At 52.4% G+C, this 17,636-nt stretch overlaps 2 long non-coding RNA genes across 40 annotated transcripts; one reads left to right on the top strand and one right to left on the bottom strand.

Moving 5' to 3' along the window:
* Nucleotides 1–571: 571 nt before the first annotated feature.
* On the top strand, nt 572–4,039 carry LOC127052658 (uncharacterized). Of its 39 annotated transcripts, none has more exons than XR_007774817.1 (11): nt 572–774; nt 943–1,018; nt 1,096–1,143; nt 1,451–1,557; nt 1,788–1,835; nt 1,913–2,068; nt 2,298–2,404; nt 2,788–2,864; nt 3,171–3,444; nt 3,521–3,681; nt 3,835–3,904. It is a non-coding gene; the product is annotated as an uncharacterized LOC127052658 (long non-coding RNA). The 39 variants fall into 39 exon arrangements; XR_007774824.1 differs by adding an exon at nt 2,174–2,249 and having other exon boundaries at nt 943–1,220; nt 1,913–2,019; nt 2,327–2,404; XR_007774805.1 differs by adding an exon at nt 2,221–2,249 and having other exon boundaries at nt 943–1,220; nt 2,327–2,404.
* Nucleotides 4,040–7,304: 3,265 nt separating this feature from the next.
* LOC127052662 (uncharacterized) lies at nt 7,305–16,725 on the bottom strand. Its single transcript, XR_007774840.1, has 2 exons — nt 16,453–16,725; nt 7,305–9,042 (listed from the first exon to the last, which is right to left on the bottom strand). It is a non-coding gene; the product is annotated as an uncharacterized LOC127052662 (long non-coding RNA).
* Between the last annotated feature and the right edge of the window lie 911 nt (nt 16,726–17,636).

Genomic DNA, 17,636 nt, shown 5'->3' with positions numbered 1-17,636 from the left:
GTGGGAGATCCAACTTCAAGTCCCCTGGCAGAGGGGGGACTGGATCTCCCACAGCCTGGGCAGGGGTCTGGGACAAGAGTGATTCATTTTTATTTTTTCTCCTCCTGCACCCACTTAATTAAAAAACAAAACAGCCTAGGTAGCAAATCCCTTCATGGCAGAAGAGGTGGGAATTGAACCAAGGCCTCCACACCACCACAGCTCAGTACCATAACCACTGAACTAAGGAAGTCTCCTCAGTGATACCTCTGGCTTTAGCCCAATTAAAAATTCAAGTGGAAACATTTCAACAAGAGACAAAAAGCAACCCACAAGCGTAGCTGTTAAATGGATAGCAGACAACACTGAAAGGAAAAAATAAAACAGCAAATCTTAATCATGAATAAAACAGACAATAGACACAGGAACAGTGGCTGTAGATAGAGATGTAAGAGAAGAGGTGGCTGAAGGGGTGTGTGGGGGATGGATATAGGTAAAGGTGGTGACTGCGGGGGGTGGCTGTGAAGCAGTGGTTGTGAGCAGAGATGTGAGGGGGAGATGAGGGGGGAGCTGTGCGGCTGCAGGCGGTGTGCAGGGGTGTAGGTGTCAGGGAGTAGCTGGGGAGATGAGGGGCAGGGGCACTAGGGGGGCTGTGAGGGGCCAGGGAGGGCAGTGACTGCAGGTAGAAGTGACTGAAGGGGTGTGTATGGGGTACAGGTGTAAGGGGGTGACGGGGAGGATCGGGGGGCAGTGACTGCAGGTAGAGGTGGCTGAAGGGGTGTGTACGGGGTACAGGTGTAAGGGGGTGACGGGGGATCGGAGGCGATGGGGGATCGGGGGCAGTGACTGCAGGTAGAGGTGGCTGAAGGAGTGTGTACGGGGTACAGGTATAAGGGGGTGACGGGGGGATCGGGGGCAGTGACTGCAGGTAGAGGTGGCTGAAGGGGTCTGTACGGGGTACAGGTGTAAGGGGGTGACGGGGGATCGGGGGGCAGTGACTGCAGGTAGAGGTGGCTGAAGGGGTGTGTACGGGGTACAGGTATAAGGGGGTGACGGGGGGATCGGGGGCCAGTGACTGCAGGTAGAGGTGGCTGAAGGGGTGTGTACGGGGTACAGGTGTAAGAGGGTGACGGGGGGATCGGGGGGCAGTGACTGCAGGCAGAGGTGGCTGAAGAGGTGTGTACGGGGTACAGGTGTAAGGGGGTGAAGGGAGGGATCGGGGGCAGTGACTGCAGGCAGAGGTGACTGAAGGGGTGTGTACGGGGTACAGGTGTAAGGGTGACGGGGGGATCGGGGGCACTGACTTCAGGTAGAGGTGACTGAAGGGGTGTGTACAGGGTACAGGTGTAAGGCGGTGACGGGGGGGATCGGGGGGCAGTGACTGCAGGTAGAGGTGGCTGAAGGGGTGTGTACAGGGTACAGGTGTAAGGCGGTGACGGGGGGGATCGGGGGGCAGTGACTGCAGGTAGAGGTGGCTGAAGGGGTGTGTACGGGGTACAGGTGTAAGGGGGTGACGGGGGGGATCGGGGGGCAGTGACTGCAGGTAGAGGTGGCTGAAGGGGTGTGTACGGGGTACAGGTGTAAGGCGGTGACGGGAGGGATCGGGGGGCAGTGACTGCAGGTAGAGGTGGCTGAAGGGGTGTGTACGGGGTACAGGTGTAAGGGGGTGACGGGGGGATCGAGGGCAGTGACTGCAGGTAGAGGTGGCTGAAGGGGTGTGTACGGGGTACAGGTGTAAGGGGGTGACGGGGGGATCGGGGGCAGTGACTGCAGGCAGAGGTGGCTGAAGGGGTGTGTACAGGGTACAGGTATAAGGGGGTGACGGGGGGATCAGGGGGCAGTGACTGCAGGCAGAGGTGGCTGGAGGGGTGTGTACGAGGTACAGGTGTAAGGGGGTGATGGGGGGATCGGGGGGCAGTGACTGCAGGCAGAGGTGGCTGAAGGGGTGTGTACAGGGTACAGGTGTAAGGGGGTGACGGGGGGGATCGGGGGGCAGTGACTGCAGGCAGAGGTGGCTGAAGGGGTGTGTACAGGGTACAGGTGTAAGGGGGTGACGGCGAGGATCAGGGGGCAGTGACTGCAGGTAGAGGTGGCTGAAGGGGTGTGTACAGGGTACAGGTGTAAGGGGGTGACGGGGGGATCGGGGGCAGTGACTGCAGGTAGAGGTGGCTGAAGGGGTGTGTACAGGTTACAGGTGTAAGGGGGTGACGGGGGGATCGGGGGCAGTGACTGCAGGCAGAGGTGGCTGAAGGGGTGTGTACGGGGTACAGGTGTAAGGGGGTGATGGGGGGGATCGGGGGCAGTGACTGCAGGTAGAGGTGGCTGAAGGGGTGTGTACGGGGTACAGGTGTAAGGGGGTGACGGGGGGGATCGGGGGGCAGTGACTGCAGGCAGAGGTGGCTGAAGGGGTGTGTACGGGGTACAGGTGTAACGGGGTGACGGGGGGACCGGGGGGCAGTGACTGCAGGTAGAGGTGGCTGAAGGGGTGTGTACAGGTTACAGGTGTAAGGGGGTGACGGGGGGATCGGGGGCAGTGACTGCAGGTAGAGGTGGCTGGAGGGGTGTGTACGGGGTACAGGTGTAAGGGGGTGACGGGGTGGATCGGGGGCAGTGACTGCAGGCAGAGGTGGCTGAAGGGGTGTGTACGGGGTACAGGTGTAAGGGGGCGACGGGGGGATCGGGGGCAGTGACTGCAGGTAGAGGTGGCTGGAGGGGTGTGTACGGGGTACAGGTGTAAGGGGGCGACGGGGGGATCGGGGGGCAGTGACTGCAGGTAGAGGTGGCTGGAGGGGTGTGTACGGGGTACAGGTGTAAGGGGGTGACGGGGGGATCGGGGGGCAGTGACTGCAGGTAGAGGTGGCTGAAGGGGTGTGTACAGGGTACAGGTGTAAGGCGGTGACGGGGGGATCGGGGGGCAGTGACTGCAGGTAGAGGTGGCTGAAGGGGTGTGTACGGGGTACAGGTGTAAGGGGGTGACGGGGGGATCGAGGGCAGTGACTGCAGGTAGAGGTGGCTGAAGGGGTGTGTACGGGGTACAGGTGTAAGGGGGTGACGGGGGGATCGGGGGCAGTGACTGCAGGCAGAGGTGGCTGAAGGGGTGTGTACGGGGTACAGGTATAAGGGGGTGACGGGGGGATCAGGGGGCAGTGACTGCAGGCAGAGGTGGCTGGAGGGGTGTGTACGAGGTACAGGTGTAAGGGGGTGACGGGGGGATCGGGGGGCAGTGACTGCAGGCAGAGGTGGCTGAAGGGGTGTGTACAGGGTACAGGTGTAAGGGGGTGACGGGGGGGATCGGGGGGCAGTGACTGCAGGCAGAGGTGGCTGAAGGGGTGTGTACAGGGTACAGGTGTAAGGGGGTGACGGCGAGGATCAGGGGGCAGTGACTGCAGGTAGAGGTGGCTGAAGGGGTGTGTACAGGGTACAGGTGTAAGGGGGTGACGGGGGGATCGGGGGCAGTGACTGCAGGTAGAGGTGGCTGAAGGGGTGTGTACAGGTTACAGGTGTAAGGGGGTGACGGGGGGATCGGGGGCAGTGACTGCAGGCAGAGGTGGCTGAAGGGGTGTGTACGGGGTACAGGTGTAAGGGGGTGACGGGGGGGATCGGGGGGCAGTGACTGCAGGCAGAGGTGGCTGAAGGGGTGTGTACGGGGTACAGGTGTAACGGGGTGACGGGGGGACCGGGGGGCAGTGACTGCAGGTAGAGGTGGCTGAAGGGGTGTGTACAGGTTACAGGTGTAAGGGGGTGACGGGGGGATCGGGGGCAGTGACTGCAGGTAGAGGTGGCTGGAGGGGTGTGTACGGGGTACAGGTGTAAGGGGGTGACGGGGTGGATCGGGGGCAGTGACTGCAGGCAGAGGTGGCTGAAGGGGTGTGTACGGGGTACAGGTGTAAGGGGGCGACGGGGGGATCGGGGGCAGTGACTGCAGGTAGAGGTGGCTGGAGGGGTGTGTACGGGGTACAGGTGTAAGGGGGCGACGGGGGGATCGGGGGGGCAGTGACTGCAGGTAGAGGTGGCTGGAGGGGTGTGTACGGGGTACAGGTGTAAGGGGGTGACGGGGGGATCAGGGGCAGTGACTGCAGGTAGAGGTGGCTGAAGCGGTGTGTACAGGGTACAGGTGTAAGGGGGTGACGGGGGGATCGGGGGGCAGTGAGGGGCCGGGGGGGCAGGGAAGCCGCGAGGCAGTGGTTGTGAGCAGAGATGTGAGGGGGGAGAAGCCGGGGGTGGTTCTGGGGGCGGCAGGGATGTGCACGGGGTGTGGGTGGCTGGGGGGGACACGGGGGGTCTGTGAGGGACTGGGGGGGGTGTGAGGCGCGGGCCGTGGCTGTCTCCCCCCAGCCCCGCATTCCCGAGATCCGCGGATCCGGCCCAGCTGGGGGCGCGGCCGCTCCCGCCCCGCGGCGCTCACCTGGGTGCTCTCCCCCTCCCGGAAGGCCTGGGCCACCCGCTGCCGCAGGAAGGCGCCCAGGTCCCGGCCCCGCTTGGTCTCCGCCACCGGCCACTCCTCGCAGAGCTTCAGAAACCGCCGCTAGCGGGTGGCCGCCATCTTGGGACTGGGGCTCACACGGTGCCACGCACCCTCCCATAGACGATTAAGAGGTCACGTGACTAGGAGTATGCCAATAAGCTCGCTAATTATTCAAAACTACGGAGACAGAGAGGAGGACAAACAGCGAGAGCGGAGGGCGCTTTCGCAACCATGGCGCCCGTTTGGTTCTCGGCAGCGGGTCAGGTGGCGCAAGCGCAGCACGGTCCAGCGAAGCCATGTGCTTCGGGCTTGAGCTGGGGCAGCAGGAGGCACATACGCATGCGCCGAAGGGGCCCGAGCCTGACAGTGACATGTGCCCTGAGATCCCCCTGTGGCTGGGAGCAGCGCGATCCCAGAGGGCAAGGTGGGGTGCAGCGCAGGGTGCAGAGCCTCGTTCATGCTCCTAGTCCTGACCTGCCTCCAGCGTGCTCGGTAGGGGCAGACCAGATTTTACACAGAAAACGTAGCCCTGGTCTGGCGCATCGCATGATTATACTTAGAGCCTTGATAACTGGTGGGAGCAAAATCCATCATGCGGACGTCAGCTGTGGGGTGACCAGTCCCATGCAGCACGGTGGGTGTTGCAGTCTATGTTCTGAACATGCCAGGTGGTTGTCCAAGGTTTCTTTATTCTCCTGCTGTTCTTATCCATCGTAGATGGCTGATGAGAAGCAAGCTGGAGTAGAACATAGGAGCTCTGCTTTTTATGTCCAAAAGCAGAGTCGTTAGGCTGAGACACAAAGCGTTCCAATAGGTCTGCTCTGAAGTGGTTACCACTGTGAAGGAAGAGGTTGAGCAGCGGTTTTCAACTTTTTCATTTGCAGACGCCTAAAAATGTTTTGGGGGTGCAGACCCCTTTGGAAATCTTAGACATAGTCTGCAGACCCCCAGAGGTCTGTGGACCACAGGTTGAAAACCACTGTGATAAAGGGCTAGTTTGAAGCCAGTGGGTGTTGGTTTACTTGTCTTGGCAAAGAAATTGGCCAGTATCTACTTGGCAAACCTTGAATAAAAAGAACAATAATCCAGACTATGTGTCTCTCAAATTATTGCACCTTCGGAACATCCTGCATGTAAATAATCCAGCTAGTTCAACAGAAGGAAGAGCACATAGTTTAGCGTTAGCCTAAATTAACAGGTCCACAATCAAGCTGCTACATGAAATGCTTAGTTCCTCTCCAGTCTCAACAGCATATGGCAATTTATGTGCCAGGCTTCTAACTGAATCGAAGACCGTGTTACATGGGAGGTTTAAGCCACTACTAGCCAGCCCCCAACATAGCTGCACTGATGCAAACTCCTAGGTAGACAGGCTATAAACTGCAATTTGCACTGGTGCAATCTACCTCTGCTTGAATCAGGCTTAGATGCATGGATGGAAATAGTGATTTATAGCAGTTTACCCCTGTCTACGCTAAGGGTTTGCACTTGTGCAGCAAAACACATAGCTAAAATTGGGATAAACAATCATTGTGGACAAGGCCTTAATAGAGGTGCTGTACTCTCCCTCAGCTAGTAATGCACAGCGCTATAGTCTTATTTTCCAAAGCACAGAAATAAAGAACTGTAAGGAAATCTAGACAGGAATATTGACACAGTCAAGATCTGGGAGTGGATACAGAATTCGGTTATATACCACATGTAATTTAAAGGATAATCAGTTCAGTATCAGAATGCTGAAGACTGAAGAGGAACCTACTTGATGCTAGCTATTTACAGTGCTATATATGTGTTTTAATCATAATAATTATCCTGCAGACACAGCAGAGCAATATTCTAAATCTTCTCAGAGGCACAAGTGAAACAAATTTATGCTTTCAGTATCTAGCAGGAAGGGGTGATAATTTTAATCATGAAAAGTCATAACAGTTAGCACAAAAAGGGTGTCTAGTGTTTCATCGACTAGACTAAAATGTTCCTAGAAATGAATGAGCATGGACAGTTTACGTTCTTTCTTCCAGTCCTAACACGGAACAGCATGGGTGGAGAATCAGGACAATGTATGTGTCCAGGGCCAGATTCTTAGTTGGTGTAAAATGGTGTAGCTCGATTGAGGTGAAGAATGAAGCTATGGCAGTTTATACCAGCTAAGAATGTGGCCCTTAGTAAACTCTACATCAGGGGTCGGCAACCTCTGGCACGTGGCTCGCCAGGGTCAGCACCCTGGCGGGCCAGGCCAGTTTGTTTACCTGCTGTGTCGGCAGGTTCGGCCAATCTCGACTCCCACTGGCCACGGTTCGCCGTCGCAGGCCAATGGGGGTGGCAGGAAGCGGCGCGGGCGAGGGATGTGCTGGCCGTGGCTTCCTGCTACCCCAATTGTCTTGGGATGGCGAACCGTGGCCAGTGGGAGCTGCGATCAGCCAAACCTGCCGTCACGGCAGGTAAACAAATTGGCCCGGCCCGCCAGGGTGCTGACCCTGGCAAGCCGTGTGCCAGAGGTTGCCGACCCCTGCTCTACGTGGTAACGCCTTGTGCTTGTTTTGAATGACAGAAATACTGAAAGGGTCAAGCAAGCAAGAGTCCTTCCTACCTGCATTCTGTAGATGCGAGATCCAGAAGTGCTCTGGTCACACCTCTATATGGCATGCTATCTTCTCTTCTGAGGCACTGTATCCATGCTGCCTGATTCTCAGAATGCAGGGATATGGTAGCCTTTTATTAAAAGTGGATTTAATAATGTTGTTTTACACCACTGGCTACGGTCTCAATCTCAACAGAGAGAAAATTACCTCTGCCACTTGTTTCAGATCTAGAGCCTCTAGGAGCATGGAAAGCAACACAGACAGTCACAAGAACAATGTCTCATTTCCTTTGTCAATTTTTATTAACGTTACAAGCAAAGTTGTGACTATCCAAGCATAGATAAATCCTACATATATCCATGCACAATGTATAGCTACAGTCATACTCAAATCCTCCTAGATAGTCTTACAATCTGATGGATCTCTCATTAATTGATTATCAGTAGAGGGATGGTTCCTGCTGGAATCTTCCCGCAAGGAACTCAATTTTCCCAGTCTGGGAACCCTCTTTTTTAATGTGATTCTCACTATGCCTGTGTGTGAAAGTGTCAACCCTCTTTTTCCTCATTTGTATTGTGTCTCCCAAGAATACTGGGGTACCACATTTTTCATAGGTTGTGTACAGTTCCTTTTATTCTCGTTAGCACTGACGCAAAACCTGTAGTAAGGCATGTGTTAGAAAAAATGTGCCTCTCGGGCACTTTGTTATCTAAAATGAAACATACGGCTAATTTTTCGCAGTATCACCCATTGGTACATTTTGTCCTGTAATCTTATGGCATCGGGTTATTCTTTCGTCACTTACTTATGTCAAGCATTTCTTAATTGTAAGGCCTAGTATAGCTAAGCTAAAATCTTACAGGCCTCAGCCTGTAGGCCTTGTGTTTCAGCCCTATTTACTTAGATACCTAATACACACTAAACCCTTCTAATTATTCATCAATCTTATACTTCTATAAGCCTACCACTTCAGTCTATTCAACATACAATGATTATATATTACATGGTATGTCAGTTAATCATAACATCACACAACACACAATAAATGAATGATAAAATGAAGTAACTGGCTATAATATTTACACTTTAACACCACATTTTCAAGTAACAGAAACTGAACACATGAGTTAAGGGAGACTTATTATTAATGTATAATTGAAAAAGGTCTTAAATCAGAGGTATTTGTGTGCATCCTCTGAAGTTTATCATAATCATTCCCAATTGTAATGAGACTTCGCAATACACCTTTACTAGCTGCACCCACCACGGCGACTGGCCCCTTGTTCCCAATTTCAGCCAATTTACTCTAAATGCAATGGCACCAGTCAGATTACCAATGGCTCAGATCTCTAGTGCAGATCTAGCCCAGGGCTGTCAATCCACCACGTTTCATCAACATCAAATTCACTCAAGTCTGTTGGTGGGGAAGTTAAGCTGTATTGATCACATGATGTTTTGTAGGAAGGAGAAGAGCTGTTGCTGCTCTGAAGCTTTGTATGTTTCGTAACTCTTACATTATTGTGTTTTCAAATATATCCAAAGGCCTCCCTTGGCTTGGATGGACACCGTTTGATGTGGAGTTTCTGTGAAACAGAGACAGAGAGGTTGCTGTCACTCAGTCATAGGGCTGATCATGGTTTGAATAATGCGCGAGGTAGCGAAAGGCCAAGTGACTCCTCAGGCAAGCCTGAAAAATTAATGTAGTGCATAAACATTTCCTCTTGGAGAACAGGTCCAGGGGCACTGACAGCTGCTCTGTGGACTCATGCGACAGGGTCATAGAAGTTCCTCTAGTAAAAGGGATAAATCAAATCAGCTGATGGCATTCTCATGAGCAGCACCCTCTGCTGCTTGAGATGCCTCATTTGGTCAAGTTCAGTGGCAATGAAAGCTGCTGTCCATGTCTCTGAGTAAATTATTCCATGAGGCTTTAGGAAACTTCAGGGATGATTGACCAGGAAAAAGAGCATTGATCCGTGGTAAATCCTTAGGTTCCATGTCCTAGGTGATACCTATCTGGAAAACATGACCCAAAAAAGATCAGTTTGGAGTGGCCTCCAGCATATAAAAGTTTTGAGGAGGGCAGGGAGAGTTCACAGCTGGAAGCAGATGCCCTCCATTTTTCATGCAGACTGGGCTGGTCGCAGCAGGTCATAAAAGCCTCCCCTCCCTGCCCCAGCCAGAGTTAATTACTATTAAAATAAAATGTTCACTGGAGTGGAACAAACGTAATTACTTTTTGGGAGCCTAATTATTTGCATTTATTGCCAGTGCTTTGTTGTAATTGATTGCTAATGGCCTGCTTCGCTCTCACATTATCTAATTAATATCACCGCAGAAATCGGGAGAGCAGACGGCGCTCAGAAATGGGAATTTTTCCGCAGTCCCCAGCCTGCACCTTCGCCACTTTCTGGCCTGTTTGGTCACATCTGGCCGCGCATCGGTTGTGGCTAAGCTGCATTCCCTTCTGCCGCATCTGGCCATGTCCTGGCTGCAGGGGCCCAACTTCCTCTGCTATGTCTATACCCCTCTGCTCTTCTCCTGGGCCACATTTCCCCCTCGCTGCTTTCCATCCTACAGCTGGGTCTAGTCCCACCTCGCTGCATCCTCTCTGAACGCCCCCATTAGCGGCACCAACCTTCTCTGCTGTACTCCGGCTGCCTATGGCATGTCATTCTTGACCTACTCCCGCTAGCTGCAAGGTGATGCAGAGCAGACGAATTGCTTAAAGCATTTGGCTCTGTTGCTCTCAGGGCAGTTCTGTTTTGAAAAGTGACGATGTAGAAATGGCCCCATGCTACCCAACAGATCTGTTCCCAGTGGGGTTCCCTCCTACCTGCTGGTCAGTGATAAATAAGATCTTTCCTGCCTTTTACTCCCCTTAGCCCTGCAGAGCTCAGGCAAGAGCAAGCTGGAGTTTATTCCCGCTTGTGCATCTGCACCGGAATCAGTTGCTTACACCCAGGTGGTTATAGTAGCAGAAATCCATCAGAGGCCGCAGAGGTGCGTGGGTAGCACTAGAGAGCAGGTCTTGATGGGAGGCACTGAAGGTAGAGTTGGTGCCATGGAGCTTTTCTTACTGGTGATGTTCAAAAAGGACATGCTGAGGATAGTATCAAGGCCTCAGCTGTAATGGGAATTTGCCCTGATTCCAGCCACTGGTGGCACCTGCATCAATGCCAGCCTGTCACACAGATAGACAAAGCTGCTGTGTGCACCAGGGGGACTTGATCCCCGTTTCATAGCTGCACAGAGCTGACCTCCTGCATAGCACTGGCCATTACACTGCACCTAAATCTCTCCGCACTGAGCCCAAACAACTTGAGTTCAACTAAAGCATTTCAGTCCTCGGGAGACAACTTTGTGTGCCCCAGGCAAAGAACAGGAGAGGCCGAGGGACCACCCAGGAGACACCTTGCGATGGCAAGTTTCAAGCAAAGGTTAGCATCGGTGCAAAAAACTTTGCCTCTCTGCACTAGGGGTTCACACGGGTGCAGCCACCCGGAATGGAGACAAATGCCCTGAATTGACAAGGATCTTAAGGTTGTCAAACACACTTGAGAAGTTTCCCCTTTTGTGCTTATTGGTTTAAGGATGGGGGCGGGGGAGGGGGAAAGTTCAAGTCCTAGATCGGTGGATAGAATACTGGCTCTGTTCCTTCTGTGCACTGGGCACCCTTGATGGGGAGATCAACTGTGCTAAAGTGAACAGCTCCCTTCCCTGAGATGCTAAATGCCCGGCATGAAATCAGGCCAGGCCCGGGGCTGCACAGGGTGACCTGGATGCAAAGCCATTAACCGTCTGCCTGGCCCAAATGGAGTGAAATGCAGCAAGGAAGCGAACAGCATCAAAAGTGCTGAGTCAACTCGTGGATAAGATTCCTTCTGTGTCAATGAGAGGAGGTGAGGGCTAGAACTGCAATCGATTGTTCCCCACCTCCACCAAGGGCAGGACAAGAAGGAAGCAGCTTACATTGCAAGAAGGGAGATTGAAGCAGGGTATTAGGAAAAACTTTCTAACTCTAAAGATTGCTAAGCACGGGGACAGGTTACCGAGGAGGATGTGGAATCCCCGTGGTTAGTGGTTTTAAAGATGAGGTTAGAAAAACACCTGTCAGGGATGGTCTAGGTCAGTGTTTCTCACCCTTTTTGATACCAGGGACAAGCTTGCTGCCTTCCTAAACTGTGTCAGGGAGATCTCAGGGACCGGTGCTGGTTCATGGACCGGTTGTTGAGAAACACTAGTCTAGGCCTACATAAACCTGGCTCAGTATGGGGGGATGGGGTAGATGACCTCTCGAGGTCCCTTCCAGCCCCACATTTCTATAAGTCTCTAAACGGACTGTGGCTATTCTAAAATGACTTTGAACAAGGCACTGGAGTTTGAAGACTAGACAGAGTAGCCTACAAGACAGAGCTCAGGCGACACCTGGGTGCTAGTGCCAGCACCAGCTCTGCCACTGGGCAACCTTGGACAAGTTACTTCACTTCCTGGAGCCTCGGTTTCCCTAGTCTGGTTCCTCGGTTCCCCCAGGATCATGATCCTGACCCGCTTCGTAAAGCGCTTCTTTGAGATCTCTGGATGAAAAGCCTTGTGTAAGAGCTAGGTGCAATTACATAGGCCTTGGCTACACTGGTGCTTTACAGCGCTGCAACCTTCTCACTCAGGGGTGTGAAAAAACACCCCCCTTAGCGCAGCAAGTTACAGCGCTGTAAAGCGGCAGTGTAAACAGTGCCCCAGCGCCGGAAGCGCGGCTCCCAGCGCTGCAAGCTAATCCCCACGGGGAGGTGCAGTACCTGCAGCACTGGGAGAGCTCTCTCCCAGCGCTGGCGCCGTGACCACACTCACACTTCAAGGCGCTGCCGCTGGAGCGCTCCTGTGGCAGCGCTTTGAAGTTGCAAGTGTAGCCATATCCCTAGAGACCACATGGGAAGTGCAGTGGCCAGAACACTGAAGCAGAACACCCTGAGTCAACACAGAGACTCCCAGTGGGCTTCACGTCAGATCCGAACTGGGGCTGCAGGTAGGCAGAAGATGATACAGGAGAATCTGGGGCCTGATCCAGCCATGAGCTCTGAAGTCACTGGGGTGCCATGCAGGCCCAGGGAGCTGTAGTCTGAGCGCTATCAGCTCAGGGGGGCAGCGACAGTGCAGCTGAAGCTAACCTGATGTGCCTACGTGTGAAGATCAACTAGCCAAAAATAACTCCTCGGAATGAGCAGCCCAAGTGTTCGTTCCCCACTCCCCCTAACTCCTTTTCTTTACCGAAAAGCAAACCAATGCTTCAGCCTCCTCCAGGCAGCTCGAGGAGGGGGTGGGGGAGAGCAAACCTTTTAACTCTCAGCCTGGTGTCTGGCTGCAGTAAAAAAGGCTCCGTTTAGCCTCCTCGATGCAGCCACAGGAGGAGAGAATACAGATCAACAACTGTGCCGCTGTTCTCTGGGAGGTGCTGAGTCTTTTTGCTGCCCTTTTCAGTGGCAGGATGTTTGGACACAAAAACAATCCTGGATGGTTTCTGAGCTTTCAAAGGGCTGTACCCTGGGGGGAAAGGTTATGTGGGGAATTTCAAGCCAAACCTGTAGCACCAGAAGGAAGTAAACCAGGGGTTAAGTTGCTGAGAGAGACCATCAAAGCAAATGCCACAAATGTGGTTGAAAAGAGATCAGGCATAAGGAGGCTGCTGTGCCATGAGCTCCCTTAGAAAGCAGAGATCAGATCCCTGCTCTGACACCTCCCAGATGTGCTGGGAGACCTTGTGTCATTGTTCAGGAGTTGACGAGTGGAGGTCTGTGGCAAGGGAGAGCAGAAATTCAAGCTGCAAAGAGACAGGCCAACCCCTTCCCAAGAAACCAACAGGGGTTCCTTTATTCCCCTCACCTCCCAGGAGGCTGCCATCAGGTACAGCAGAGCCCGCTGGCAGGAAGGCCCATCAGCTCGTGGAGGAATTTCCATTTCAAAAGCGTGAAAGCCTTAATTGAACTGTATTCCCAAGCAAAGGCTCGGATGTGCCAACCAAGTGAGGCTGATTAGAAAAGACCGAGGATGCCTGAAAGGCAACCCTGGCAGCTGTCTGGGGAAGCTGCTGCAGAAGTAAATCAAAGGCTGGGCCAGTTCAACCACATGGCCCACATTCTGGGAAGTTTAAGGCGCTGGGTTGAAATGAGAAGTCGTGTCTATTCAGCCCCATTCACGACAGCAGCTGTTGGGGGCTCCTGCCACTGTTGGTATTTCATTAGAATCTAGAGACGCTAATGAACTGCGCACACCAATGGGAACAGCCAGTCGCTGCTCTGAAGAGTTTCCAGTCTAAAAAGACAAGGTGAGAGCAGAAGAAGAGGCAGAATGATTTGCTAAAGGACCCACACTTGCTTAGTAACACAGCTGGAATGAGAACCTGACTCTCTTGAGTCCCAATCCAGTGCCTTATCCATTGGACCACACCAGTCTGGAGAAAGACTGAATTCCTGATATGGAGAGGAGCATGAACACTGCTAAGGGTAGCTGTCATTCTAATATATAACTTATGCATAAGGGTTGCTTTGCCCACCACTCAGATGCAGCCACCTCTGGGTGGGACATGGCAGCTGTTTAACAGCACCCAGCAATTATTATGATTAATTATTATAATCACTATTATAATGTATTATTTGTAATGCAGTAGTACCCAGGAACCTCAGTCAGAGACCAGGACCCCACGGGGCTAGGGCTGTATAAACGTGGAACAAAAAGACAGTCTCTGACTCAAAGAGTTTACAATTTAAGTACAAGGCAAGGGCCAACACGTGGATACAGACAGGCAATACTGGTCAGCAGCACCAACAGTGGCCGCAGCACTGATTGTCAAGCTTTCTGTAGGCAGTTCTGTAGTTACTGTTTCCCAAGCGTGTGCGTCACAGTTCCAGCGAGTTCCAGGGCAGAAGGGACCCGCCAAATCATCTCACCCAACCTCCTGTACATCACAAGCCAGTCGATTTCACTCCATTACTCCTGCGCTGACCCTAGTGACTTGGGTTCAACTAAAGCATTTCAGGCCTCAGGAGACTAAACTGTTGTGTGTCACAGAGGTCCCCGTGGTGCGGCTGCGATGTCCTGCCCCAGTTTGTAAGTGGCCTCTCATGAGGCAGTGACCAATGGGTTACTTGTGGCCCATGGAGCCCTTCCTGTTGGACCAGTGGAGGGAAATACCTTAGCAGCCAAGCAGTGGAGGAGACCCCTCTCTTACAAAGTCCTCTGCAGAATGGGAAGGCCAGCAAAGCCCCACATCACCCATTTCAAAGAGCGATCTACCAAGGGCACCAGGTGACAGCCCTGGAGAGACTCAGGGGAGGAAATATTCTATCCTTCCTCTCTCAGGGATATCTTCCTCTGAGGATCGTCTAAGAATCAAGGCTGATTATTCCAAAGCTGCCTAAGGGGACTGCATGCTAACATCTCTCTAAAATTAATTGGGTGTCTAACTCCCTTTGCAAAGCTCAGCCTCAATGAATCAGGATGTTGGTTCTTTCCTTACTACCCCATCCAGGGCCAGATTCCAGCCCTACTCAGAGTGAACAGTGCCTCACCCTGCCAGTTCTCCTGCAGAACTCAATGGCGCTGCTCACAGAGCAAGACGCTGCTCACCATGATTAAGAGAGGCACAACCTGGCCCATAGGGATGGCCAAAATCCCAGGGCTGGAATTAACCAGTAACACTTGCCTAAGGCAAATGAGACTGATCCCAGTAAAGGGCAGGCCCTGTGGTAATTCCAACACGAGTGATTTTGTTCCAGAGGTTTTCCTCCAATGAAGCAGGGATTGAAAGGGGAAGGCACAGGGGTTAGTGCTGTGGCTGGCACGGCATCCCGGGATTCGTGGTATGGGACGAAAGCCTCTGAGGCGATTGTATGAACTCCATTGTGAATTCCTCCAGGGTGACCAGATGAGGCTGGATCTCAAAGCCAGTGCTGGGGCATTTGCTCCATCCTGGTGATAGGAAATGGGATCTAGGGAGCAGGGAGAAGGGAGAATGGAGCAGGATGATCCCAGCCTCCACTGAGGATGTGGCTGCAGAGCCCTGGCCCTGCAAAGCACCACTGAGAATCTGGGAGGCTAAGTCCCAGTATAACCTGGGTAGAGGGGAGGACTTACCAATTCTGTGCTACAGCGTTCTTCTCTTTGACAAAGTATTTGCACAGACCATGAAATCCTATCCTTGCAAGAGAGACAACAGCTGGGTTTTCAATAGGAACCTTTTAAATACTAAACATGGAAATTATAATAGGATTCACACACACATGCACAAATTTCAAATTCCTTTTTATGAATAACACTCCAAAAGATAAACCATTGCACCACAGCAATTACAACAACCTCTGGCTAGACTAACATCACTAACTAGAGATGTGCTAATTTGCCTTTTAAATGAAGAATACAGCACCGGGCCGAAACCCCAAATATATAGACTACCTTACCAAATCAATACAGGGATTGGGACCTTTGACAATTGGAGATCCGCTTTCACATAGGCTCACCCTGCGTATTATGGTGACAATTAAAATAAAGCATTTAGTTGTCCTACACAGAATCAAAGCATCACAGAATATCAGGGTTGGTAGGGACCTCAGGAGGTCATCTAGTCCCACCCCTGCTCAAAGCAGGACCAATCCCCAACTAAATCATCCCAGCCAGGGCTTTGTCAAGCCTGACCTTAAAAACCTCTGAGGAAGGAGATTCCATACATACTCAGTTGTTTCAGCATTACTGGACACATACACAACTTCCAGTGAGAAATTGTACAGTGCATGTAGCTGTCAGGCTCACGCACTCTCTCTGGGTCAGTGATGTCGCACACCTCCTGAAGACATCTGGCCTCCAGTCTGCAATTACACCTTTATGGGGTTTTCCCAGTCTCAATCCCACTGACTTCCATAAAATTACAGGAAACTGTATGGAGACCCAACTAGGCTTGCCAACATTGTATTTCAAAATAAGGGACTGTTTTCTTAGCATCTCTCCCTCCTGATGTTATTATTATCATTATTATTAATAATAATACTAAGCAGGACTCACTTTCACCAGGAATATTCCTTTTGCTGCTTTTTGCAGCACTCAGCAGCTCTCGTTCTTGTTGTACAGCAGTGAAAAGATAGAGAGACATCCCTTGCAACAAAGCACTGTTGGGAACCCTATATCCACCCCACAGATCTGTCTGGGATACCCCTAGCAGCTCTATCTTCTCCTTGCAGGGCTGGGCTGGACAGATGCTCTACCAGTCACCACACAGGGCCATGCATTAGATATAGTTGCACAAACACAACTGCCCTACTTACTTCTAACACTGGTAAGACCCCAGCCTTTCAGGCAAGTAGCAAATTTCCCAGTCCCTAACCCACTGCAATATAAAAACAAACTTATTTTTCTTATTGGGACTAAGGACTGTACAAATACCTTAGCATAGCACTGCCTGCTGCAGACCAGTAAAGTCCAAATAACCCGTGCAATTAGAGGAAACCACATGGAGATCCACCACACAGCTAAGTCACGGTGTCCCCTGGCAGCTCTGTCTTCTCCCTGCAGGTCAAGGCTGCATCTGACCAGTTTTGTACCCTGACAGAGCTCCCAGCCTCTAAGGGGAGATGGGGGCACATGCAGGGATGCTGCCCTTAATGGAGCTTTGCACACCACCTTCCAAACAGCTAATGGGCATGCGCACCAACTTCCTGCGCTCCCTCTAGGGGGCTGAAATAGCAACTGCGTCTTTGCCCTCACTCCAGGCTCTGTACTGCCCCCTTGTGGGAGCACGAGTAGCAACAGCAGCTGGAATTACAGCCATAAGGGTTACAGGCTGAATACCATGGAATAAGAAACAGCAATGGGAGTTACACCAGCATGGGTGTGGTGAGTAATTAGCCCTCTCCGGGGAGCATAGCTCTTTTCATCCATAATCTTTACAAAGGGGGTCAGGAGCATTATCTTCATTTTGCAGATAGGGAAACCGAGGCACAGAGCAGGGAAGTGACATGCAGCAGGCGAGAGGTAGGATTAAAGTCCAGGTCTCCTGAGTCCCAGGCTCCCTCCACTAGGCCACACTGCCTCCAGTGTGGTGTTAAAAAGCCCATTACTTCTCTCCTTGATGTCAAGGGCTGTTTTGCCATTAGACTTGACTGGGAACAGGACCTCAGTCTAGTGGGTGGCTATGAGGCAAATTAATTCCTCCTCTCTCCTCCCAAAACAAATCTGTGTGGGGATGGACCAGGAAGAGATTACAGCCTGACTGAGTGTCAGGGGGTATGTAAGAGACTGATCCTGAGAGGCTCAGATCCTCAAAGGTATTTAGGCCCATGAAATCAGTATGACTCCCACCAACACCTGTGTGAACGGAGGGGGCTCAGTACTGCACAGGATCAGGCTCTGGGCCCTCCACAGGCCACACAAGGGCCTCACGTGCCGTAAGCACTCATGAGCCGTAAATCTGTGGGTTAGCACTCAGCCCCTGGCTGGCAGGAGCCCCAGTTCCAGTGGATGCAGGCATCCGGGGAGTGACACCCCTTCCCAACCCCATCTCCGGGAGTATCACGCTGCCATTAATCCCTGTCCCGCTCTGCACTTAGTCAAGCAGGCTTGATTTCTTC

This window comes from Gopherus flavomarginatus, chromosome 5 (assembly GCF_025201925.1).
Source record: "Gopherus flavomarginatus isolate rGopFla2 chromosome 5, rGopFla2.mat.asm, whole genome shotgun sequence".
NCBI lineage: Eukaryota > Metazoa > Chordata > Testudines > Testudinidae > Gopherus > Gopherus flavomarginatus.
This window is presented reverse-complemented; position numbering and strand designations above follow the sequence as displayed.